A 26,905-nucleotide genomic window follows, 5' to 3' on the forward strand; every position below is an offset into this window, starting at 1 on the left:
TAGGGGGAGCAAACGGCGAAATGTTTCGAACCCCCGGTTTACACCGGTAAAAGACCTTAACCGATATGTGATACCTGTCAGTTGGCGGAAGACCGGAAACGATAAAAGGCAAATTAGGGTTTACGCCCTAGTGGAGGAGCATTAATGGCGGTAGGTGAGAAATATGCTTAAAAGCATTTTCCAAACGATTTCTCACTATCAATTTTCGAGCGAAGAAAAGTTTTTCAAAGAGCAGAGCGAAGAAAAGGTGATTTGTGCTGAGATTTTGAGAAATTGAGAAACTGCGAAGGAGATTCAAATTCAAATTGCAAACGGCCAAGTGAAAAACGCAAAGAGCGGTGATTCTGCAACCGACAGAGTGTGAAGTGAAGGAGAATCTGAAAGCCCTAAATTCACATGTTTCAAAAGGTATTTCTCGAGTTTTTAAGTTTCTATCATGGCTTCCGCATCTCATACGAGTTCTAGTGCATCTGTCGAGTCTGCAAGTTTTATTCAACGCAAGTCTAAGTATAATGCCCTATCACAAGTTTCGGCTGGTGTTATAGTAGAACAAGGGATTTTTTATTACATAGATTGCAAGATTGAAGACCTAGGGTCTCTAGCTATCCACTCCCAGCTAGGTTTGTTCTGTGGACATTAGGATCATTCTGAGCAGAGTTCATGGTGACAAAATGTACCTGGAAAGAACGCATGATATAAAACCACAAGCAATTCATGCCGTCACCGGTTTCTGCAATACAGGGGATGTGCCAGCCCTAAGGACGGTAAGCAAAACTGAAATGTCCAAGCTCACCGGTTCAGTGAGCGACTCACGAGGTATGACCGTCAATTCTATCAAGGACGATCTGGTGAAGTATGCATGTATGGTGATTGGATACCGGACATTCTCAGCCAGCAGAATTAACTCTGTATCTGCTGCAGCGGTAAATGCCGCTTACCAGATGATCAAGGAGGATGCATCATTTGACCTATGCACCGGTATGCAAAGGCAACTCCTATTAAATCTGAAATCTATCAAACAGGATAATGCTTTAAGGTTCAAGTTTGGACAACTACTGGTTGGGCTATTCTTTTACTTCCAAGGCTACTTTCCAGGAGTAAGTGATGTCCAATGGTCTGCTGACCAACCGGTAACCAAGCAAATCAAGGAAAGCATTCAAGTAGTTGGAACCGGTTACCCTGAAGTTCTGAACAAGTACTTTGATGAGTTCAGACGCAAAATGAGTCAAAGGGTGAGAATATCAGGGGATATTGTCAAGAAATATGAAGATATATGTTTCACCATTAAAGTGGATCAATGCATAATGGAGGCTGTTGAGCCAAGACAGGAGGAAGTGGAGCCTATGGGCTATGAGGTAATGAATGATATGCTGGAAGGATATGCCTCTACCCTTATTGCCTCACCGCTTGATCCAAAGGCAAAAAGAACCGGCACCTATCTAGAAAGGATAACACCGGTTGAGGAACCCTCAGCAAAGAAAGGAAAAGAACCTTCAGTGAAGAAGGCAAAAACAGTGCCTTCAGCATCGGCACCTGCTACTACAGCCAGTCCTACAGTGACCAAGCGATCACCAGCTAAAAAGAAACCTGAAGCGGCACCTACTAAAGTGTTCGAGAGAAAGAGGAAGACAAGGAATACCTCTCCAGACTCAAAAGAAACTGTGTCTAAGGAAAAACCAAAGAAGAAATGTCTAGCAAAGAAAAAGACAAAGAATGAACCGGCATCATCGGCACCGGTAAATATTGACATCTCCTACAAACCTTTGACACATTGTCAAAGAACTTCAAAAATATTAGGAGAAAAGTATTGAATGATTTAATTGATTGTTTTGATGACTTTAATGATGATGAAAAGGAAGCAGCTGAAAAAGAAATAATTCAATATTTATGTGTTAATGACCGGTCGCCTTCAGAAATTAGATCTGAGACACCGGATTCTTTGTATAAATCCTTAGACAATAAATGGCGAATTGCCATAGAGCAGGAACAGGAAATGAGAGAAAAAGTTTTTGCTGAACATTTTCTGGATGTATCAAATTCGGAACTGTTTGAAGTGATGAACAAATACAAAGGCCTCTTCTTCATGAGAAGAAGACTCCTGTTACTTGAAGGGAAGGGTAAAGAAGTGCTCAAGAATACACACACCCTTGCTCTAGAAGCTCTGAAAATGCATCGAGTGGCTGAAGCCAACCGAAAGGCTGAGCAAGAACCGGTAATAACAAAACCGGATGAAGCATTTGATGATGAAGGAAACTTGGTTGTTGAGTTGATCGACACCATTGATGTCGACGCTATGGACATAGAGGATGTTATTCAGGAAACACCATCTGAGGCAACAGGACAGGAGCAACAAGCTAAACAGGTTGATAAGCAAGCCGAGGACAGACAGGAAGCGGCAAAGGAATAGGCAGAGCAGAGGAAAAAGGATGAAGATGAGGAGAAGCGGAAAGAGGAGGAAAAGAGAAAAGAGGAAAAGGAGAAAAGAAAAGAAGAAGAGAAAAAGAAGCAAGAAGATGAAAGGAAAAAGAAGGAAGAGGAAGATAAGGAACGGGAGAAGAAGAAGGAAGCAGAGAGGAAGAAGAAGGAAGAGGAAGATAACGAAGAAGAGAAGAGGAGAGAAGCAGAGAAAAAGAAGAAGGAAGAGGAAGAGAAAGAAGAGGAGAAGCGGAAGGAAACAGAAAGGAAGAAGGCAGAGGAAGACAAAGCAGAGAAGAAGAGGATAGAAGCTGAGAAGAAAAAGGCTGAGGAAGACAAAGCAGAGGAGAAGAGGAGAGAAGCGAAGAAGAAAAAAGTAGAAGAGGATAAGGAAAGAGAAGCGGCAAAGAGAACCCAGATGGAGACTCCGAAGGCAACCAGTAGTCAAGCCAAACCGGCTGACCTCACCAGTCCTATCGACCTCCAGTCTGCAAGTGAAATGGAGCTGATGCAGAGCATCAAAGTTGCCCAAGAACGGCTTGAAAACATACGGAGGAAGAAGGAGCAAGATGTAATTCAAGTGGCTGTGGACACTCTTACGGGTTTGATACCCGGTACTAACCTTCCCAACACTGAATCATCACTGGCTAAACTTAAGCTCCTATGCACAGTAGTGGATGATCAGGTGCAGAGCCTTGAAGAGGCAGTAGAGGCAAATGTCAAGAAAGAGCATCAAAAAGCTCTTAATACAGCTCTGGTAAAGAAGTTGAATGAGCTCCGGACTGAACTGCAAAAAGAACAAAAGGATATAAAGGACGCTCTGGATGAGGGGAATTTGCTACTCAGCAAGATCTGCCAACCCCATTTGTTCTATGATGATGTGCTAGCTCAGAAGCAAAAGCTTCAAACATACTTGCAGTCCTACATGAGCACATTCAAGCCGCCTTATGATTCCTTTACAACTTATGAGCAAACCGTTCACCAGTTTCACATGCAATCAACAAAAATGGAGCAAGAGATCAGCACCCGGTCTAGAGATTTGCAGGAGCTACAACTGGTTCTACTCCCATGATTGCAAATTCTTCAGAAGTGCTATCTAAACCTGGATGCCTTAACAGTGACACAAGAGATGAGTACAATTGATGCCATGGAAGAACAAGTCTCCCAGATGCAGACAGAGAAAGAAGTAGCCACCTCCCTACTTGAGTCCTGGTCTTTATCGATGAAACAATTCTTGCAAGACTTTAAATCTGTTTTTGACAAATATTATTCCTTATTGTCATAAACTTTTATTATTTTAATATCAAATGAAAACAGGGTTGTTCAGCTGTACTTTGTCATTGTTGGCAAAGGGGGAGAAGAATTCTATTTGGAGAAGTATAGGGGAGAAGTATCTAGTAATCAAAATTTTGATATATGCTCTGAATATCTCAATGTTTATGCTCTATATGCAAAATTGTTATACATTGTATTGTCAAAGGGATAGTGTATATGCTTAGGGGGAGCAATTTTGCTAATGGCATGATTTTGTTGTAAAACACTTAGATGTCAAAATTTTACTTTCCTAAGTGTTGCCATCAATGCCAAAGGAGGAGATTGTTGGCATTTTTGATGTTTATGTTGTGATTGTCATTGATGGACACACACTTGCATTGAGATCCCCTTTATATGTATGAGTTAGAGCACAACCAATATTTGTTCCAACCGGTATGTTGTATTATAGTCTTTAGACTATTGGTGTTCTGCAAAATGTGTTTCCCGGTCTAAAGCGGCATGTTGATCCCAAGCAGTTCGTGGATCCCAAGCGGTACGAGGGATTAAAGCGGCATAACACATTTTTACCAGTCTTCATTTTGTCAAACTGGCAACCGGCATTTTGCGATGAGTTACCATCCACCGATTGTTTGACGGTGCGACACTTTAACGGTGCTTTTTGTGTCATGTTATCAAGTATGTCCAGGTTCATTGAACCTAGAAAATTGTAATGTAATCCTATTGGACCAACATGAAATCAGATTCCTTTATAAGGACATCATGTCTAGAGTTTTAGGTGGTTGATGTGGTTGTAGCGAAAGTTTATGTTGTTGCTAGGGTTTAAGATGGTTGAGGAGTTGGAGAGAATATGAATGTGTAGAAGACTAAAGTAATGCTGGAATGCATTAGGAATGAGCTATCAAGGATCTAATCAAGCAATTTGTGCTATTAGCTAGATCAATCACTTGTTGATTACTCACATCTTTGACAAGTTTGTAGCCCTTAACCGGGTAGGCCCAAAAGCCTTTTGTAAATCCTCTAACAAGGTGGTTCACATCTGTGGATCTAAAATCCTCTAGCAAGGTAGTCTTTAATCGGACTTATCTCCTAACAAAGATTGAGATTCCTAACAAGATCTGTTCTGGTAAAGAACATTGTAAGACCTTAACCGGTCTGGTTCCTATTCTGCAGATAGTTACTTGTGAGTTCCATCTCACCATGGTTTTTCCCATTTGGGTTTCCACGTCAAAATCTCATGTGTTATGGTGTTTGTGCTTTTGTGAGTGAATGCATTATTTGCTATTTGGTTTGCATGTGTGCTAACCGGTTTGTCTACCAAACTGTTTTACCGGTTTACTGTCAGTCTTGTAAAGTGTTTAAGTGTAAAGATTTTTGGCATACTAATTCACCCCCCCCCCACTCTTAGTATTCATCAAATTGGAGATCATCAAGTATCACTGTCTGGACCAGAAATGGTGAAGTCATTACTGCCATCGGCGATCACTACAAAAGAAACAATCCAAGATCTGATAATGCTCATCAAGGAGTGCCAAGGATGGAAGGATCAAGCAGTGTAATCCCACAAAGATCACATCTAACATCCAAGGCCAAAGTAACCCTTGTATTAATATGAAAAATCTCATAATGTGTATCTGCCTCTACGGCCATGGGGGTGATTGGAGAGGAATAGATCTATGTTGACAAGAAGTTGAACCACGTCATTAAAAAGGAAAAAGGACCATGATGCTGAGGTATAACATGTCGAGGTAGAAGCAGCGAGAGATGTTGTCTCATAAGTCTATTTGCATCTATAAAAGTAGTTGTATCCAAAAGCCATTTAGAGCTGCCAAACTCCTGGATGTGCTTGAAAAAGGTTATCAAACTGGGGGCTTGTTGTGACCTTTTCACACATCGCCCCATTGCTAACGGGGACCCCCTCTTTGCTAGCTTCCTGCATCGTTAGGTTAGGGTTTTGGCTGCTTAGTGGGCAATTTTGCATTTTCCGTGCCCGAGTCTCAGAGTTTTGATCATGCCTAGTGTCGTCTAGGGTTTTTGAAGTGTTAGGATCAAGTTGCAAAAGATGATATTTTTTAATGATCCTAAGTTTTGCTAAGTGTTTGAGCATTTGAACGTTAACGTGTTTTTAAACACGCGCATCAATAATTTTAAAGTGCTAAGATATTCACAAACCTTTTGGAGTTGTTTTCTCGCTCCTAAGGTAATATTTAAGTTGGTTTCGCACTTTATTCCAACATTTTCCTGGCGTTTCGCTCATATTTTTGGAAAATTAGTCTAAGTCCAATTAAATTTAAAGTCGCTGAGTAATTTTGAGTGGTTAAAATGTTAAAATCCTAAGGGAAATCCATATTCCAAGGGTTAAAGGGTCAAAATCCATGCTAAAAGTGATTTTCCCCTCACATTCCAGACTACCCAACCCATTCCCCCACTCAAAATCCATACTATACATGGGTTTCCCCTGGAATCCATACTGGCCACTAATTTCCCCCACTGTTTATCCACACCTGGAGCGATTTTCCCCTGGGAATGCTCAAATTTGGCTAAGTGTCAGGATTTATCCAGACACCCATCGAATTTCCCCTGGGAGTGCAGATTGGAGTGCAAGGATAATTCCATGCCTGGGTCATTTTTCCACCAGGATTTTTGTGACAACTAAGTTAGGATTTTTGTCTGGATTTTTATCCAGACAGGGATCGATTTTCCCCTGAGCATTTTTGTAAAGATTTTTGTCCAGATTTTTGTCCAGACAGGGATCGATTTTCCAATGGGAACATTATGAAAAGTTTTTGAGTCTGGATTTTTGTCCAGACTGAGGTCGAATTTCCACCAGGGAGGTATTTTTTCAAGTTAAGTGATTTTTGAGTGTGGATTTTTGTCCAGACACCCATCGAATTTCCCCTGGAGGGTGATTTTTGCAAATTGAGTGCAATTTTGTCTGGATTTTTGTCCAAACTCCTATCGATTTTCCCCTGGAGGGTGATTTATGTGCATTTTGATGATTTTGAGCATGGATTTTTATCCAAGCATGGGTCGAATTTCCCCTATGGGGCAAATTTTGACACTTAAGCGATTTTGAAGGGATTTTTTAATCCCAACCTATAGCGATTTTCCCCTGGAGGCTTTATTTTGGATTTAAATTGCAATATTTTAAATAAAAGCCCCATTTTGATTGCTTTTAAATAATTATTAAATGATTATTTAAAATTTAAAAGCAAATTTAATAACTCGCAATAATTATTAAATGTTTGAATCTTCTAGAAGCAAGTTAGGGTTTCACCAAGCAAGTATTTATACAAGTGTTTTTTTTATCCCACATTGCTTGTGTGGTGAAAGTTGGAGCTGAAAGCAAGTATATGAGAGGAACTTCGGCATTATTTTATTATTATTTCTGCCAGGTGTCTCCATGAGAGCGATTTTTTCAAGTTGGGCGAATTTTTCTTAGCAAGGCATTTTTGTGAAGTGTGGGATTGAGGATTTATTTTCCTCCATTTTTTTCCAGCTTGCTGATTTATTCCTCTTGGCTGCCATTAAAGACCAGTTTCAGATTTTTGATTTTGCTAAGTTTGGCGATTTTTTCCAAATTTAGCATTTTTTGGTGAAAGTTGGCGAATTTGTGTTTGGACACCTTGGGCGATTTTTCCTCCACCATTGTTGCTTGTTGTTCAGACCTTCATTTCTGCAGATTGCTGCCATTAACAACAATTTTCAGAATTTTGAAATTTTCGTTTTTTTTGCTAAGGAAGGCAAATTTTTGTGTTTGGGGTTTTCAATCCCAACTTGGGCGATTTTTCCAGATTATTGCCATCCTCCATTATTGCAGATCCGAGCTACCATTGGCATCAATTTTTAGATTTCCATTTTAGCACTAGACTTGGGAAAATTTCGATTTTGCTTGGAGGCCACATTTTGGTGGATTTTTCATGCATGTTTGTTGGCTGTCATCATTTCCAGCCTGCTGATTCGCTTCAGATCTGAAGTTTGCTTCAGATTTTGACCTCCATTAATGGCTGCCATTAATTTTCAGACTTAAGTTTTTATTGCCCAGCCAATTCTAACTTAAATAATTAGCATTTGGAGACATTTTGTGGAGTTTTCTGTGCACTTTTTAGACCATTTTATCGTTGTTGCAGGTCTGAAACTCCATTGTTAGGCGGTTGTCCTCAGAAATTTCATTTCCAGCCACCTAACCAATTTTGGCGAATTTGCTTGGGGCTGTTTCCTAAGCCATTTTTTATCATTTTCAGGGATTTAAACCACTTTGCAAGGTGCTAGTAAGTCTGAAGTGTTCGATTTTCAGACTTGTCCTCAGAAAACTAATTTTTACCAGCCATACTTACATTCCAGAAAATGATTGTTTTCATCAATAAAACTGATTTCTATTGATTTTATGCACATTTTGAAGATTACAACATATTTTGAAAGTCTCAATTTGCTGGTTGTCTTCAGAATTTTGACCTCCATTGTTGACTGCGGAAGGTGTCTTCAAACATTCATTGTGTGAAAACATAACCTTTCACACCTTTCCTAAGTCATCATCAATCCGGTATACTCCTTTGCATTCTTTGCTTGCATATTTTCTAAGCGTAAGGAGGTATAAATGAATTTTTATGGAAGGCTTCCATGCCTTAGTGTATGGATTATTTTCCTGACTTCATGCTCTAAACTAGCTAAATCTCTAGAAAGTCAAGAATTTTATTACAAGTATTTATTTTTATCCTAGGACTAACTTCCAGTTTCGTACAGGTGCGATGTCGAAGTCAGGATACAAGGAAAGGAAAGAGCTGCTGAAGACGTTGGAGATTGGATTTTATCCAGAGTTCAAGACTTCATCCAGATGGAAGGAGATCACTGATACCAACATGCATTTCCTGGACTTCGACCAGATGCAGCGTCGGATGTTCGAATCCAGAAATCAGGTTCCTTCTCCAGCATATGCAAATATTATGAAGAGTGGCATTTTCCATGCCGCTGGGTTTCCACAATCCATACAGTGCAGTGAGTTGATCCTGGAGTGTGCACGATGTTACGATCCGCTCACAAGAATGATCAAGAGTCCGAAGGGTGTTGTCATCGCCTACCTTGCTGAGGATGCCATTGCTGAGGTATTCAGAATTCCACGCAGTACAGACATGAAGGATGTGACCAAGGAAGATTATGCAGACAGATACACGAAAAAGATGGGTGTATGCAAGAGTTTAATTAATAAATAATGGATGATTGAACCTAGAAATCATCATTCCAAGGCTCCCAAGACACTTATGTGCGTAGATTTTAAGGAGGAATATAGTGATTTGATATTCCTACTCAACAGAGTGATGGGAATGCCGCAGGGAGCAATATTTCATGGATGGATGTTCTACTTCATCCAGGATTGTCTTAAAGGGACACTAGTGAATTGGTCTAAGATCATAAGCGACAATCTGGATTTTCAGTTGAGGAATGTAGAGAGGTCCAAGTCATTTGCCATGACTTCTTACCTGGTGTACCTACTTGCACGGTTTGTTTCATACAGAGGATTAATATGCAAAGGTGAAGTCGGAAATGGGCAAGGACAGTTTAAGAGTTATGAATGCTACCCCCAGTTGAGTATGCACAGAATTGAAGACTATAAAAGAGTGAATGATGCATTCACTATGTACATCACACGGATGTTGCAGGGCGGAATCCACAGAAGATTGTCCAAGGAGGCAACAAAGTTAATAGAGAAATATGGATCGTGGTATATACAGTTTCCCACTTTCACATACCTCAGGATTCATGGGTTTCAATCTGAACCCTACAGGCTTCCTAGATATCCTACTGACATAATGATATTGTTGGAAGTGGTAAGACAGCTTCTAGAGTTCAATGTTATCCAGAGAGAGAAGCACAAGATAGGAATGGCATTCCCTATTTCAGTTGGGAAGACGTCAGAGGTCTACCAATCCACCATAGCTGCCAGCACTGCAGGTGAGGAGATTGCATTCTACAGATTTGCTACCTACAAGAAAAGAGAAAGATTTGATCCAGACAAGAAGGTCGGAAGGATCAGAGGAGAGAAGTTCACTCACAAGGTTGACATAGAGGATTATTGGGCTAACTTAATGGATGAACAAGCAGTAAAGAGAAGAATGTGGTCCAGAATGTCAGTGGATTTCATGAGGAAGTGTGGACTTTTCCTCATCCCTGATCAGGTATTAGATGATAAAGATCATACACACCCACATTATGAGAATGAAATGAAGAAGGCAATCCTATTGCCAAATTGGTCAGAGTCAGAGGAGACTGATCTGAATATATTGATGAGAGAAGTCTTGAATTTCTCCCGCACATGGGTAGATATGCAGATGAACAGATTAGTTGACATGGGTGTTCCCTTCACTTATGAGAGGATGAAGACGGAAGAGTCTACTTCCGAGGATGATCAGAGGAGTGTCAGTGATGTCAGGATTCATGCAGACGAAGAGAGTCAAGCTCCCAAAAGAAGGAAGAACATGCATGGAGAAGTCAAGGCTAGAGAGAAGAAGATTGAGGATGTGAAGAAGAAACAGAAGACTATCATTCCTTCACCCCCTCCCAGTGTCTCATCAATCGAAGTGATTAAAGTAACAGAACAGAATAAGGAGACTCAGCAGTGTTCCAACACAGTGATACTACCAGAGAATACTCAGGAATTTCATGCCACAGCAACATCTGCACCTCCTAATGAGAATGATGACCAGCCGGGATCCCCTACTGTCCTTTTGGAAGTTAGTTTGGGAAATGATGTATATGATTGGACCAGGAATAATCCTGATGATAAGGATGAAGTTATCTCGGCACTGAAGGACCTTGATCAAGAAATATGTCTTGATGATGGTATGGAGATGACCGCTATTCCTGAATGGTTGAGGAAGAGTATGGAGAAAAGTAAACAAATGATAGAAGTACAGCCTATTGAGGATATTGATGACTACCTAGCTAGGAGTGCTAAGAAGAAAGAGCCCAAGAGAGCGGAGATTTTGTCGCACATAGCTAGAGATGAGACAGGAATGCGGATTGCGCAGATTGTTGTTCCTAGAGTAGGCGTGACAGTGGACACTGCTACTCCCATGGATTTCCAGATCACTTCAGTTGCCCTTGGTCGTCCATCCGCAGGGCAGGAATTTCAGGAGATTGGTGACAACCTCCAAGCAATCAATGCCAAGTTAGACACAGGGATTCCGGAGAATGAAAGGTACAAAGAAGAAAATATTAGACTCAGAGAGTATATTGCAGGGACAAGGCGTGGGGATCCCACCCTTATTTCCCCTATTGCAGTTGACCATGGAATACATTCACACTGCGAGGTAGCGAGAGGTACACACTCCGAGGTGGAAAAGTGGATTGAAAGCACAAGAAGGTAGGCAAATGATTTCCTTACTCAGTTTGTCCAAGCATATGATAAGACAACAACGCTTGTATTCAAAATCCAGTATTTGGAGGGAGTTTGGGAAGAATTCCGGCCTATCCAAGAGAAGACCATTCCACGCCTCCTGGCATTGAAGAAGGTTCCTAATTCCATTTTGGTCAGCGAGAACATTGTGCACAGTGGAGACATATATAATTTCCATGGCTGGTATTGTGCACTAGCTTTGAAGAAATCAGCTTATGAGAACGCCCAATCGAGTTGTATGGAGATGGAAGGATTAATTCAGGACATTCAGATGAAAATCCTTGCCTCGATTGAGGAATTATTGGGTGTTGATGTTAGTGATGCTAGTGGTTTACACTTAGCCGAATTAAGAGACAAGATAAAATTTATGTATTTTTGCCAGTTAGACCCTTTGCAGAAGAGTCAGATAGATGACTTGGTCTCTTTGTTGATTCATGTTCATAATTCGCAGAAGCTCATACCTGAATGGGAGAACACTTTGAATGCTTGCTCGGATTCATTGGATGTGATTGATTTACAGCAGGATACCTTGCCTAGCATTTCCATGGAGGAGTTAGATTCAGTTTTGGCTAGATTCTTGGAGTATGCTAGGGGAGAGAGAGATGCACGGAGGAATCTTCTAGAAGATTCTCTATATGATGACTAGGTATCTTTCTATTGGGCCATATGTTGGTGGCACCATTTTTGATGTAACCCTAATTAGGGCAATTCTAGGGTTTTGTTGGCATGATCTCGGCCGTTGATCTTAGATCAATCTGGGCCATCCATTTTGTAAGAGACTCTATATATGCCTCTTTGTCTCTCATTTGTAAGGGAGAGTTTTTGTAGAATTGTTGGTATATGCTACAGCTATTTGAATCCTAATCATTGTTCAATTGTTGGTGATTTTGCTCTTCAAGTGTTGTATTTGCATTCATGGTTCTCAATTCCTCCAAGTTAGATTAGAATTTATTTTCATGTATGTTAGATTGAGTGGAAGATTTGTTGAATTTATTTGTGTGGAATCCTTAATCCATACCACTAGCCTCTTGCCGCTGGTAAGTGCGCCTTGTGTGGTCAACTGGAGTTTGAGTAAGCATAACTTCAACTATTATACATCTGTTGACAAGCATCAACTTGGGTGGTGTCTTCGTTTGATGGTGATAGTTTGAAAATCATTAAGTATACCTTAGATGATTGCACTAAGCTTGTGTCAATACCTGATTGTGAGACCTTGCCTGGTTTGATTCCACTAGATCCATTCATCATTTCCTACATTCCTAGGATTAGAATAGATTTCCTGAACCCTATTCTTTTTCCCCCTTTTTTAGTAAGAAGTAAATCCAGATCCTTATTGATAAATCTTAAGTTGTCAGCACACCTATTCCGCATTATTCATGATAATCCAAACATTTGCGTAAGTCCCCAAAGTGAAACACAGCAATTCACATCAACCACTGAACTTACCCACTCGTTAAGACCTGACATGTAGAAACCTTGGAATCACATTAGTTGATCTCATCCTTAGCATTTGAGGTGATTTTGTTCAAGAGAGGGTAAATTACTTTGGTAATTTATTCTGTATTGTTATGTGCATAAAAAACACATCAACAGGGCTCTAGGATCTCAATAGTCTTACATAACTTCATTTAGAATTTACTATTTAATGGAAAATACCAAAATTTAATCTTACATAACTTCATTTAGAATTTACAATTTAATGGAAAATACCAAAATTTAGTCTTACATAACTTCATATAGAACTCAAATTTGAGGCAATACAAAACCAAAATTGAAGTTGATTGATATTCGAAAGTAGGTATATCATTAATTGTTGACCCCTGAACAGATGTTATATTCTTGTAGACAAAAAAATGAGATTTTTTTAATAATTTCGATTTGGAGGTTTTTGGCTACTATGACACAAAGGGTAGCCTATTTCAGAGACACCAAATAATTCTCCAAGAGGATGGTCTCCACATGTCCAAAATTTCAACTACCATTGAGAAAGCTATAAACAGGTTGCTTCACAACCAACTCAAGAAAAAGCTTAATCAGTCTTTGTATCTAATTATGGCTGAACTTCGTGATGATAGATATAGCCTTCCTCAAACATCAAATGAAGACCATTTGGGATGAAGATAGTTATGAGATGCAAGATATGTCATGATTCGATTTCGATGTTAAAGATGTTGTACAAATCCTATTTGTTTTACATGGTATTCATATCCTTAATAGCTTGTGAATCTGGGTATATATATTTATAATTTAAATTAGCTTTAGATTCACTTACGTAAATATTCTTTTAAAGGTATAATTTGCATACCCATGCCATTTCCCATTTAAATTTGTGCCCATTTTGAGGAAATATCTTAACACGTGCACATCAACAAATGGCAGTCTTCTGCAAAGTTGCTCATTCCTCTAGCCTTTACCCATCCCTATACACATATATTCCCACATATTTAGCCTCCACCTTATCCTATATGCACATCCAATACAATCATATTATTCATACATTCATTACACTTATCTCTACACCCACCCAGATATAGTCATTACAAACTGCCCACCCAAGGTCACTTCAGTGATCGCAGGGTCAACCCTATGGTTACAAATTTCACCCTTGCAATTCTAAAATTCAAATTCAAATTTTCACAAACTAGCCCGTTTTATTTTCACCCTAAGCCAACTAAGTACACCTTTTGCAAAATGGGATGTTTTGTGCCAATATTTAGAGGCATTCATTCTACACGTCTAGAATTCATAAGTCCTCTCATCCTAAAGCATTAAAGGAGCAATTAATAGTTAAACATTTGGATTTGATGCATTAAAAGGATTAATGAATCTAATCTTTGAATTTTTGTTCACATTTTTGGGGGTTGGCCTAGGAGAACATGTCTCCTTGTGATACAATTGCAGCACTTTCTAGGTATTTTTAAATACCACCAACCACCAAATATCAGAGCAGAGCAAAGGAAGACCAACCAGTTCAACAAAAGAGCAACTAGAAGGTATGTTGATGAAGTTGGACATCAGTAAAGCATACAAGAGAGTTAATTGGTGTTTTCTGGTCAAAATTTTGAAAACAAACTGGTTTGGTTATGAGTTGAGGGAATAGGTTTTTGGCTACATCTTTGGACCATAATTTTGTGTCCTTATAAATGGAAGCCCACTGGGTTTTTTTAAAAGCAACTAGAGGGCTCTGACAGGGTTACCTGTTATCTCTCCTCCTTTTCATCTTGATGGCAGAAGCCCTAGCAAGATCCATTCAGAAGACTCAATCCAGAGACAAACTGAATAGTGGGGAAGAGGAGATGGAAGCTTTCACTCACCAGCGATTTGCACAGAACTTTGTTGGGTGAGGAAGCAAGTTGTGAAGAAGCTGTTGCAATAAATGAACAGAGATTTGATAAAAATTTCACTCACTGTTCTCCTTGGATGTAGGGAAAAGAATAGCTAATGTGTTGGATTTCAAGATTGGTACCTTGCCTAGCAAATATCTAAGGGTGCTGCTCTTCACCAGAATATTTAGGTCTTTACTTCAGAAAAATTTGGTAGAAGCCTTTCAAGAGAGATAAGTTCTTGGAAAGGAAAATGGCTTTCCTTAACAGGAGAATCGTGTTAATCAAACAAATATTGTCTATTTGTAATGTCCTCACTTTGAAATAGAATTTAAGAGTAAAATAATAATAATAAAATTAAAATTAAAATATGGAAGAATATAATTAAGTTAGTGAATGGTCAAAGACATGAAATGAAAAGTTGTGACTCCCTTGAACATGAGATATAAAAGGGAGAAGAGAACCTCATTTGAGGGGGATAATTTGAGAATCGGAAGTGCAGATCTGATCTTGAAAGATTGTGTCCCTTTCAAAGGGCGGATATAATGAAGAGTTGCACTCTTTCAAAAGTGCCAATGATGGAAAGGGTGTGTCTCTTGCCAAAAGGGCATACATGGTGAAGAGGTGTGACCTCTCTCAAACATTGAGAGATATAAAGGAAAGGAATCAAAAACATCTAGTGAGATCACCATCGATCAGATCAGATCAGAACTGTTAATTAAGTTACAGGCAGTAACATCATTGCTCTTGGTGGTATTCATGGGGATGTGCTTAATATATGAAGCCTGATAATGTTCTTATGCAGAATTTGATAGTAATATTAATATAGACCACACTTATGTATGACAGTGTCATATCCCTGATCAGAATTGCTCCTAGCAAGAAAATTATCTTACAAGTTCATCCCTCTCCCTCTAGGGACAGCGATTTTATGTTTAGTGGAAACAATTAATTAATTAATGCATTATTAATATTATTAGCAAGGACGATAAGTTAGCACAAATTAAAGAAGCAAGTCAGTAGTTATGGCTGGCAGCAATCAAACAAGAAGGGTCGTGTCTCACAAAACAATTGTGACTGAATGGAGAGGCATGTCTCCTCACCGCCTATGAAAGATACATAAAGCCATTTCAGGTACAACAACAAGGCATTGAAGGATAGAAGACGGACCAATCTTGGAAGGAGTGAACAGAATAAAGAGATCAAATCTGCAGCTACTGTTATGTTAGGATGATATTCCGGTATTCTGGTATGAGTTCCGGTGCACATACGTTTAGACTCCGCAACAATGTTATAACTATTTCTGCATGTAAATACGTATATATTTCTGTATATCCATTATAACCATGTTCTGCATATCTATACTGCATACTGTTGAGATTCTGAGATCCGTGATAGATAATACAATATGTTCATATCTCTTATGATAAATCTGAAATATGATATATTTATGAGGCTTTATTCTAAGCATTACTGAACATGATAAAAGGAGAGAAGTTACAGTTAGGAAAACGGTGTTGGGGTTATCTTGTAGGCACACCACCTCATGGTTTAAGACCAGGGAGTCCCATGAGGCCAAGGGGGTACAAAGATGCTGCCCTTGGGCCTATGAAGAATAGACTTCCTGGGCACCTTACTGTAACAGCCCTCATACCTTCTGTCATGCTGAATGAATATGTAAACCATGGGTTATAGGACAGGTATGACAAGTGGAGGAAAACAGTGATAGGACACCTCACTGGGTAGGCCACCTCATTGATGGTATGGGCCACATGAGGTCAAGGGGGTTAAGCCGCCCTTGAGCCTAGGATAGATAGTTTCTTGGGCACCACACTTGGTCATCCTATCCTATTCCTATTGTATGACTAAGTTCATTTAAAATGAATTCATGCTTTACTCATATAAGTTCTTAGGATCTGTTATAATCATGCATTTTATGATTTTATATCATCCTAACCTGTTTGCAGGTCTTCATTCAAAATACCAGGTATCTCTAATCTCATTCTACTCTATTTAGGGCATTACATTGTTATATGGAATCATGGAAATTGGGGTTTAATGTTAATATGTATAAGTTAAATGATTATTAATATTATTAGGACCTAGACCAGGATTACTTTGAAACAAGTATTATATTTGATAGTTTAAGTTAAAAATAAATTACCCCCTTAAAACTTTTGCTGAAATTGTTATTCTGGGGCTTGAATAAGGGAGATTCCAAAGGGGACATTACACTACTCTACCAATCTACTTGATGTAGTCTCTCAAAATCCAGGGGAGAAGTTATAAAGGGTCTCAAAAAGTCATAAGGAGATCCCTATGGCAGAGCTAGTTTGCTCCTTAATATGTAGAGGTTGGTGCTGGGATTTGCTGTTTGGAAAAGCAGAATAGGACCCTTGGTGCCAAGCTTGTTTGGGCGATTTTTACTCAGCCCATTGCCAAGTGGAGTCTACTTCAAAAGAAATATCTAAATTCAGAGTACCCAATGAAGAGTCTGAATACAGCCCATCGACCCAGAGAATCTTACATTTGGAAATTTAGGTTGGAATGCAGACCAATCATCACCAACCACTTATCTTGGGAGATTAGGAATGGGCAATCGGAAAATTCCTAGGAGAATTCATGGAAAGATCATCACCATCCATCACTTGGGAATGAAAGGCTGTCACAACTTTAAACAACAAAGAGAGAACAACATTGTCTCTATCAAAAGGAAAGACATGGCAAATGCCTCCATTCTAGAGGCTCAAAGAAAATGCTAGGTCATCAGTTAGTAAGAATAAAAATTTATTATGGGGATGGAATCTAATGAGATTCGTTGAGCTAGCTTGAAGACAGGCAGCTCTTCAAGAAGATTTGGGTACTTAGTGACCTCTGTATCCATTGCTGAAGCAAAATGGCCAGCAAACAAGTGTTGCTATGCATGGACAACCATTCATGAAAAGATTCTAACATAGGACAGGGTCAAAATGGTTGGAATAATGGGTACATCCAAATGCACCTTGGGCCTCAATGATGAGGAAACAGCTCCTTGTATTTTATTTCATTGCCCTTTCCCAGTGAAACGTTGGGCATGGCTTTGTGATAAACTTGATTGGTCAGAATAAGTTCCTGAAATCTCCTTCAAATATTCTGGGTATAGCCAATTCTTCAATCAAAGGTTATCATTTTCGGTATTGTGGTGGTTGGTCTTTCAATTCTTATCTTGCATATCTAGAGGGAAAGGACTGCATGCATATTTCAAGATAGATATCTCTCCATTAAGGAATATTTGAATCAGTTGGAAGATATTGTTTTAGAGGTAGATATGACACAGGCAACAATGGACCTTGAAAAGAGGAAATCTAAGGCCTAGAATCTCTTGAAGATCACCTCCACACCCATCCTCCAGTTAATAAGTCCTTTCAAGTTTACCAGAAGTCTCAAGAAAGGGCACTTGCAAATTGGATTCCTCCTCCTCGTAGAATGTTTTAAATTGAATTTTTGATGGAGCAGTCAAGGTAAATCCTGCAGCTTTTAGTGTCATGTGTATTATTTGGGCTTGTTCAAAATCTTTAATCAGAGCTGCATATCAGAAATTAGTTGAGGGGACTAATTATGAAGCAGACCACTCCATTATCCTGGGTCTCCAAGTAACCACTCAATGTGAGATTTTGAAAATTTGCATTTATGGAGATTCAATGGTCATAATCAATACCATTCAAAATCATCACTTGTATAACTAGAAGTTGGAAAACATCCGCAAATTCACATGATCACTATTGGACCCACCTTTGAAAGTTTTCATTTCACCACTGTTATAGAGAAGTGAACAAGATGGCAGATTTACTTGTTAATTTCAGAGTTGATTCTCAAGAAACATGTATCATTAATAATGTCATAGATCATTGGGCAGGCCTTCTTGATATCTAGGAATCAGGACCCTAAACCAAATTATAAAACACTAATCATTCTCAAGACAAGCTAAAGTGTTGATGAATGACAGCAATTTTAAACCTTTCCTCGTATGAATCCATTACTCCCCTTGTCTGGTGACAAGTGGTCCTACATGTGACAGACCACATAAGCATTAAATGTCAATGGTGGGCAAAAGGTTGATAAAGCAGCAAACAAATTCCATTTTTTGTAACAAGGGGGACAGAAGACATGGCTTGCAAAAGCTAAATGAAGCCCAGGTACTTCTTATACACTCGAGGGAGATGGAATTTTGTAGGCCTGTTTCAGATGCAAGATTGAAGATCATTTAATTACACAGAATGGATTAATAAAGAATGCCTTTATAGATTCCCTCAGCTCCAACTACTTAAAATTTGTAAACTACAACTAAATCAATCAGAAGTTGCCTATATGTTCATTTCCAATCTCCTAACCTTCTTGAACAATAAGTTAACAATGCAGCATTAGCTTTGAGCTTCATGAGGGTGGACTTTAGAGGTGGTTTTGGCATAGCACCAGAACATGCAGACACTCTGTTAGAGATCTAACAACTGCGGGAATCACGTTTCGATGACTATATGGCATCATTTAAGAAGCTAAAGGGGAGTTTTGTGCCTTCATGGCTAAGCTGAGAGACTCCACACCATTGTTGCAAATTGCCAAGAAAAAGGGGAGGTTCATGCCTTAGCTGCTAGGTGGAGAAACTCCGGACCATTGTTGCAGAAGGCTAAGGGAAAGGGGATGTGTTCCAGTCTTTAATTTCAATTCCCTAGAATTCAAAACCCCATCGATGCACCAAGATGGGAAAAGGGCATCACAGACTCACTGAGCAGTCAGGTTTCTTCTTCAGGCTACTGGTGTCAATTCAGTGAGGAATTTGGATGGAGGGTTTGATCTTCAGACAACAGCTAGGGCCCTTTATTTGTGAGGGAATGGATTTACATCTCATTTGAACTGCAAAAGGGTCTTTTGTGTAAGGTTTGCCCTAATTAGTATAGATAATGTCAACCATAGTATGAGTAGAAAGTTAGAGTTAGTAAGTGCTAGTAATTGTTCCTAAGGTTGATACTCTATAAAGCTCAGCCATAGTTGACTATATGTAAGAACTAGAATGTAATGTTTCTTATTATGGAAGTTATACAAAGGGCAACGACCCATATCCCTCACATTACAGATATAAAAGTAAACTAATATTTATGACAATTAAACATTGATTTTTTTAAATAGCATCTTATTGGTCATGTCAATCATTAATTGAGATCGAAAATTAATATTTAAGTAAGTTGGATCTAGGTTGGAAGATTTTGTTCTACTTTTGAAATCCTTACAATGAGAACAAGGTCACATTATTTTATAAGTCCTGCCTCCATGTAAAATTTGGGCATGCAAAAATTCATTTAATGAGGCATGCAGGACTAGCAAGAGAGATCCTTCTCCAATGCCAGTTCTTTGTGAAATGATGCAATTGTCTCAAATAGTAAGAAGTAAGAACACATAACTGAAAATTGTGCAAAAACAAGAAGTGACAGCCTCAATGTACTAGCAACAGAGTTCCTTCTCCAAAGCCAACTTTCTCTGGAATGACAAAATAGACTCTAAATAATACATAGAAATAACATGGATTTCATTTATCAAAAAAACCAATACAAGGCAGCAATCACTAGTTGAAATAGAAGATCTGCAAAATGAAATTGTAAATGATGAACAAAATGTGGCATAAAAAACTCCATGGCATTCATCTTTCTCATTGATCTTCAAAGTAGTTCTCATTACAACAAACAGAAATTTCATAGCATTTATTTAGTACTTGGTAATTCAAAGATATTACATATGATTCTAATGCTCAAATTACAAGAGGTACTTATGTGAGAGAAACTACCTTATAACCAACACATTACTAACTTTATAACTACATCCTAATTATTTATTAACTACTCGCTAACAAAAACTCTAACAAAATCACCTAAACTAGCTCTAATTGTTGATTTCATGAACTTGAGTTAGAATGAGGTCACCCCAACTGTGACATAAAAAATAATACTTGATCTTCACTTCATGACTCTCCTCTTTGCAGCTTTCATCTAAATTTGTAATAGCTCCTATCTCCATAAGCACATGATGATTCAAGTAATAGTTTTGATCAAACAGGAGCACTTCCCATTGGATCCATAAAATTATAGTGATCCTTGATGTTGATGTCATCTTCAAAAACTCTTCAATCAAGTACACCAACATAATCTTGTGTAATGTACACTTTTGAGTGCATGCGGTCCATTTCTCTAATCCACAGCTATTTAGTGAAGAAACTGCCAGTGTAAGAATAGCATTGTTGGACTTCTAGTTACTTTCAGTTAAAACTGGAACAACGGTAGATGTGCAGTCAGTTAATTATTTGTTATTGCATCAATTGAGTAAAGGCTTTGACAATTAACTGTTTGGAACTGCCTTAATTTGAGGGACTAATTTGTCAGTTAACTATCCAGTTTGAGGAGCTAGATTTGTCAGTTAATTTGCCTAGTTACTGCCAACATTTGATGGATATTTTGATTGAGGTGGACTGGGAAAGAAGAACTTGAGTTATAATATATATGATGGGCTACGCAGAGAAAAAGGGATACACCTGAAACTGGGAAAAACAAAAATCATTTCTTTTTCTGAGAAGGATTTGGTGTTTCAGCAGCTGGGCTTGGAGATAAAACCCTTCAAGCAAAAAGATCAAGTTTCTTGAGGTTGGAAACCCTTAAGCAGCAGGCTGGTATTCGGACTAACAATTGAAATACCAAAAGTGTCCAATTCTACATGTGGGTGTGTTTTAAGCTGTATTAGTTTGACAAATCTCAATATAAAAAAAAAATATTATTGTAGCATTTTTGGGTTTTGTTTTATCAGTGCTGTAGCATTTTGATTTTCTTTTATGCGCATTCAATATGAGATTACTACAGTGATATCAGAGTTGTGATCTTGTTAGCTTGTAAATCATGGAGAGAATTTTGAGAAATCGGATAAAAGGAAAGAGGGCAGATCTTTTCAATAAACACTAATGAAAATTCAGAGGAGCCAAGATAAAATGATCAAGCTACTGAAACAAAATTTGCAACTTCCAAGTAGCATACAAAATCCAAATCTGATCAGAACATCACAAAAAGAGGTAAGCTCAACTGCAAATAACCAACCAACAGTAAGTCTCATTCCATAGCTGGCCAAATCCATATCCTGAAAAAGGATGAAGAAACTAATCATGAGACAACCACTATAGAGGATATGGGCACAATTTTTTTAGCAGTATCAAAGTTATGCAGAAGATTTCAAAGCTCCAGCCTCTTTCATTAATTACTTGGAGATATTTGAAAAGATGCCTCAAAACTGGAATTGCCAAAATAGTAGCCAAAAAGACAACAAAAATGAGTTGAAGCAAACAATGAATAAAATTGAATACTACAACTTTCGATGTTAGTAGCAATGAATTCTCACACCAGTAAAGTGTTATTCTCAATGAACAAAATCAGAAATCAGCACTGGATGTTCAATGCAAAAATTCAATATTTGAAAGAGATCTTCTTATATGAGTTTGCACATGAAGCTGATAATTTAGAACAGCAACAGGCATCAAAAGAATATATTGCTGAGTATTAGCCTGAGCGGTTTGCAGAGGACTTCGCAGGGTTCAATATCCCATGCATCAAGGGTGCAATTATCATCAAGATCTCTTAAAGATGCTAGCCTCACCTTTTATCATAGTTGAGGAAGCAGCAGAAGTTTTTGAGCCTCAATTGTTAGCAGCAATGTACTGAACTTGCAACAATTGACGGGTACTGGTACTTGAAAAAAGCGCTGTGCTCCTTTCTCTCAAGCCCAAAATAATTGGGCTCATATAATGGTTTGGGATCCTAGTCCATTGAGGAATCTACCTACAAAAAATGTACTTGAAAAAGACTACAGATAAGTGCATGTCCAGCACTACATTGCTTGTGGACAAGCAATTGTAGGAAGGAAAGATTTGTAAACTCCCCTTTCAAAGTCCGTGATGCATGGGATCCTTTTCTCTAATCTGTGGTTATTTATTGAATGGACTGCCAGTGTAGGAGTAGCTTAGTTGGAATTGTAGTTACTTTCAGCTAGTTAGGACTGAAATAAAAGTGGACATGTGATCAATTAACTTTTTGGGGTTGCATCGATGGAGGAAAGGATTTGACAGCTAACCATTTGGAACTGCCTCAATTTATGGGACCAGTTTGTCAGGTAACTGCCCAAGTGGGGAGCTAAATTTGTTGGTTAATTTGCCCAGTTACTGCCAACATTTGAGAGACATCTTGCATCTGATTGGGGTGCTCTGGGAAAGGAGAGTTTGAGTTACAAAATGGCAGAGAAAAAAGGATACACTTGAAATTGGCAAAAACAAACATTTCTTTTCCTGGTCTAGACATTGTGTTTCTGCAGCTGTGGCTAAAATGAAACACCTCAGACATAGAGATCAGGCTTCTTGAGAATGGAAACTTTTTAAGAAGCAAACAAACATTCAGACTAACAACTGGAATATGAGTTTGTCCAATTCTGCATGTGGGCATGTTTAATAAGCTGTATTAGTTTGATTGAACTCAATTTGCTTATGAACTGTTTTAAAGAAACATTAGAAATACAAAAAATTGTATTGCTGTAGCATTTCAGGGTATTTATGGGTTTGTTTTATGTGCATTTAGCATAGGTATTACATCTTTTAGCATTCTATTCTTCACCAAAAAACATACAAAAGCATCATGTAGCGTGTCTTTGTTAAGTGATCTACTGCATTGCTTCACCTCTCAAAATCTTCAACACCCCCATGGTAAGATAAAATGTAACAAGAAACCTAGCCTTCATCACCATCTCATTTTTCATGATTTAGGGTAAGTCTAGAGCATATTCTAAATGTGCCAATCCCAACATATAACCCTTCCGAAAAACTACAAAACTCGCCTTCTATGTGGATGCTAATATTAACTTGGCCCAAAATCTTGCTCTAACAGTAGCATTCCTTTCATAAAATTAAAAGAAAGACATTGCACTCATGTCTTATTCCTTCACTCTCTTCAAGTGCACATGTCCCATATCATCTTCATCCAGATCTAATTCACACAAATTTACTTAAGGGAGTTTAAATTCATGTACAAAATAGAAAAGTGTCCCTTTGCTAGCCAAAAGGCTTCAGATTCAAGTTCGAGATCGGGTTCAAGTTCTTTTTCTTTTGAATCAATGGCCCCTCACTTCCTTTCATGACATGATCAAGTACAACCAAAACTATTTGTAATGTCCCCTTCTCAGACCTGATCTTTGACTTGGTCATTATTGGCTTCAGGGCATGATTGAAGAGTTAAGTTGATATATTTAATTAAAAGGTCACGTTTTAATATTATATTCGAATGTTGACCCCTTGGCCTAGTCTATTGACTTTATGTTGTTTTGAAAAGTGGGCTTTTTGAGGGTGGCGCCTTCATTAAAGATTATTTTATTAATTTCCAAAGTCAAAGCAAGCTTAATGTGGGCGCATTTATCAAGGTATTGAATTTAATTAAAATATCAATATTAAGCTTGAAAGGAAAAGGACGCCATCTTGGAGAAAGGATTAGGGTTTGGATATTGAAGTGGATTTTAGGGTTTCGTGAAGTCAACAGGAAGTTATAAAAGGAAGACTTTGAGCATCATTTCACATCTTTGGTCTACAGTACTGTTATGTTGCCGGTTTGGCTCTGGGTTTGCTTCGAGGAATGAAGGCCTCCTAGCTTGGGCATCGCTTCTTGTTTGTAAGACAACAACTAGTGGTGATTTTAGTTTAGTTTGTGAGTTCCTTGAAATTTGTGCATTGTAATCAGCATTGTAGTTCTTAGTTTCTGATTTTTGCATATTAGAAGTTCCTAGTTTTTGCATGTTAGCTTCAGCAGATTGGATGTTTAATTCATAAATCAAAAAAGACAAAGAAATTCGTTGTGGGTATTGCATATTCCCTTCCATATAGGGAAGGCGCCCATGTGTGCCAATTTGTAGATTTATTTGTGAAGCATCAGATTTTTAAAAGAGAAATCGCCCTTTCCAGCTGGGTCGTACCTTTGCTGTCTTGGGAATTGTGCATTGAGTGTTAGATGCTTTTAAAGTCTGTTTTCTGTTCTTAGTCTGAGCGCCTCCTTTCTATTAGAGTTTTGCAATTGATATCAAGCATTTTGAATGAGTAAAGAGTGAGTTCCGAGCATTTCAAAGGAATCCTATGTTGCTGGTTATTTGTTGAAAGGTGCAGGTCTGTTAAATCAGTTTGGAGAAATCTGCAATATCTTTATTCGATGGTGGTGAGAGTTCTTTGAAAGCGATGGGAATGCTTCATTGAAGATTTATTCAAGTCTGGAGAAAAGGTTGGATCTGTTTATTGCCATTTCCGTTAATCTTACTTCTCAACAAAGGAATTCATTAATATTGTACCTCTCTATTTATATGCTGATACGTATTGTTTGCAAGATTTCATCTTTCATAGTGTAAGCTGGCAGTAGTACTGACAGCAGAGTATAATCTTGCTTTATCAAATTGTAATGCTCTTCTTACTTTCAGCATTTGATATTGTATTTAATTGACCTCCACCCTATGGTAGCTACTTTCCCATTCTGGGTTAGCAAGCACATTCTGGGTGTTGAGTATTTCCAGCTTCCGCATTTCTTTTCAAGCATTGTTTTGTAATCACTCCACCATATGGTCGCCCCTCACTCCATTCTGGATTGGGTAGCACATACTTGGTGCAGAGTTCCCTTTCAGCATTTAGGGTAGAAGATCCTCTGACCATATGCTCGCCATCATCGGCGCCATTCTTGGTTAGAGTTACTGCATAAGCAATTTGTTTTAGATCCTCTGACCAATGCTCACACCTTGCCCACAACGGGATCCTGGTGTACATTCTGGTTAGAGTTGCTTCAGCACGTTTTGGTTTATCTTCTAACCTTAACAGGTGCATTGAATGTAATTTGTAATTTGTACAAACGAAAAATTTGGCTCGGAATATTTCACTATTTCCCAAAGATGCTCAAAATAAGACATGACGTCCCTTTGCTAGCCAAAAGGCTTCAGATTCAAGTTTGGGATCAGGTCCAAGTTAATTTTCTTTTAAATCAATGGCCCCTCACTTCCTTTCATGACATGATCGTGCACAACCAAAACTATTTCCCAAAGATGCTCAGAATAAGACAAGGTATCAAGCTATTGAATTGCCAAGAACTACTACCTAGGAATAGGAGGAAAACAACAACCTGCCTCTAGTCTAAACAAAATGATCCTATTGCATATAGACACCACTATAGAAACGAGATATAAATTCTCTGTCAACTGTATACAAATCAATAACTAGCCCACCGGAAGTGCACTCGCCCCCAAATATAGTAGTTGGCCTTCCTAGCAGTTGATTATCCATATGATACAAGCAAAGGCCCTTGGTTCACTCTTCACTTGCTACAAATATTTCTTCTCATTGCAAATCTTACTAGGTAGTGTACAAGGGAACACACCAAAAGTATCCCACATAGGAGGGGGTGTAGCCATCAATTCTGAGATAAGTGTTATATCACGAGAAAAGAATATCCAGAGGACTTTCGGCATCAATTTTGAGATAAGTAATGTATGCAGGCTATCAGCGCATCGATTCCATTGGACCTTGGGTTGTTCCCTCTATATCCATACATAATATGCTTCATTTTTACCTTTGTATTTTATTCACTCCTCAATGGAGAAGAAATACAGCTCAAAATAAGACATGGTATTTATTTCCATGAATAGGAGGCTCAATGTAGCTTCTCACTAAATAATGTATCACAACAATGCAAAATGTCACGAGGTAGTATACCAAGGCATATAACAACACCCATAACAACACCCTCTCCCCAAAGCAGCATCTCACTAGATAACATTCCAAGGAACACAGCACCTACTTTCTCTAAGAGAATTAAAATTGCTCATAACTACTAATAGGAAGCTAGGGACAAGGGAGCACACCCCTATAACGTAAGATAATATTTATCTCAATATAATACTTATCTTTGAACTGAGGACTCCAAGGCCTCCTTGATGGAAGTTTGTGCTTTTAAAGATTCAATCCTTGGTTTAATTTTTACTCATTGCAAGGATACTTCTTAACACGCCTACACTAGCTTAGAGGGATTCACACCTACCTGTATTTATTCCTAAACCACTACAACCTTTCCTTAACACCCTTTTTCATGAACATGGAGATACTTCTTACCTCAACTACTAGAAGGGAACACACATACCTTGATATATTTAATGGATTGATGATTGCCCTAGTCCAAGAGCAGCACACCTACCCCATCAAGGACAGAAAGTAGAACCTGCTAGGTATTGGGTATGTTGAACTCCAAGTATATGTGAAATGGAGGAGCGGCAAGCACAGAAAAAGGAGGAAGTTTTATAGAACATAGAGCCCATTGTGTAGGTGGTACATTCAACTCTAAGTTTAAATGAAAGGAAGAAATATAGGAAGTACGAACACCTCATTTACAATACTTCACGTAAAATAAGTTCAATATCTCCCAAAAAAAGGAAT

At 38.5% G+C, this 26,905-nt stretch overlaps 1 protein-coding gene across 2 annotated transcripts in view; it reads right to left on the reverse strand.

The window, feature by feature from the left end:
• Positions 1 to 26,905, reverse strand: part of LOC131060154 (mitochondrial carrier protein MTM1) — a 69,052-nt gene that overhangs the window by 36,403 nt on the left and 5,744 nt on the right. Inside the window, exon 1 of one of the 2 annotated variants that reach the window (XM_057993273.2) lies at positions 19,839 to 19,859. The exons of the other annotated variant lie outside the window; for it this stretch is intronic. The gene's annotated coding sequence lies outside the window, so the exon portion shown is untranslated. Of the gene's footprint in view, positions 1 to 19,838; positions 19,860 to 26,905 lie in introns of those variants that run through there. 2 annotated transcript variants of the gene reach the window in all.

This window comes from Cryptomeria japonica, chromosome 7 (genome assembly GCF_030272615.1).
Source record: "Cryptomeria japonica chromosome 7, Sugi_1.0, whole genome shotgun sequence".
Classification (NCBI taxonomy): Eukaryota; Viridiplantae; Streptophyta; class Pinopsida; order Cupressales; family Cupressaceae; genus Cryptomeria; species Cryptomeria japonica.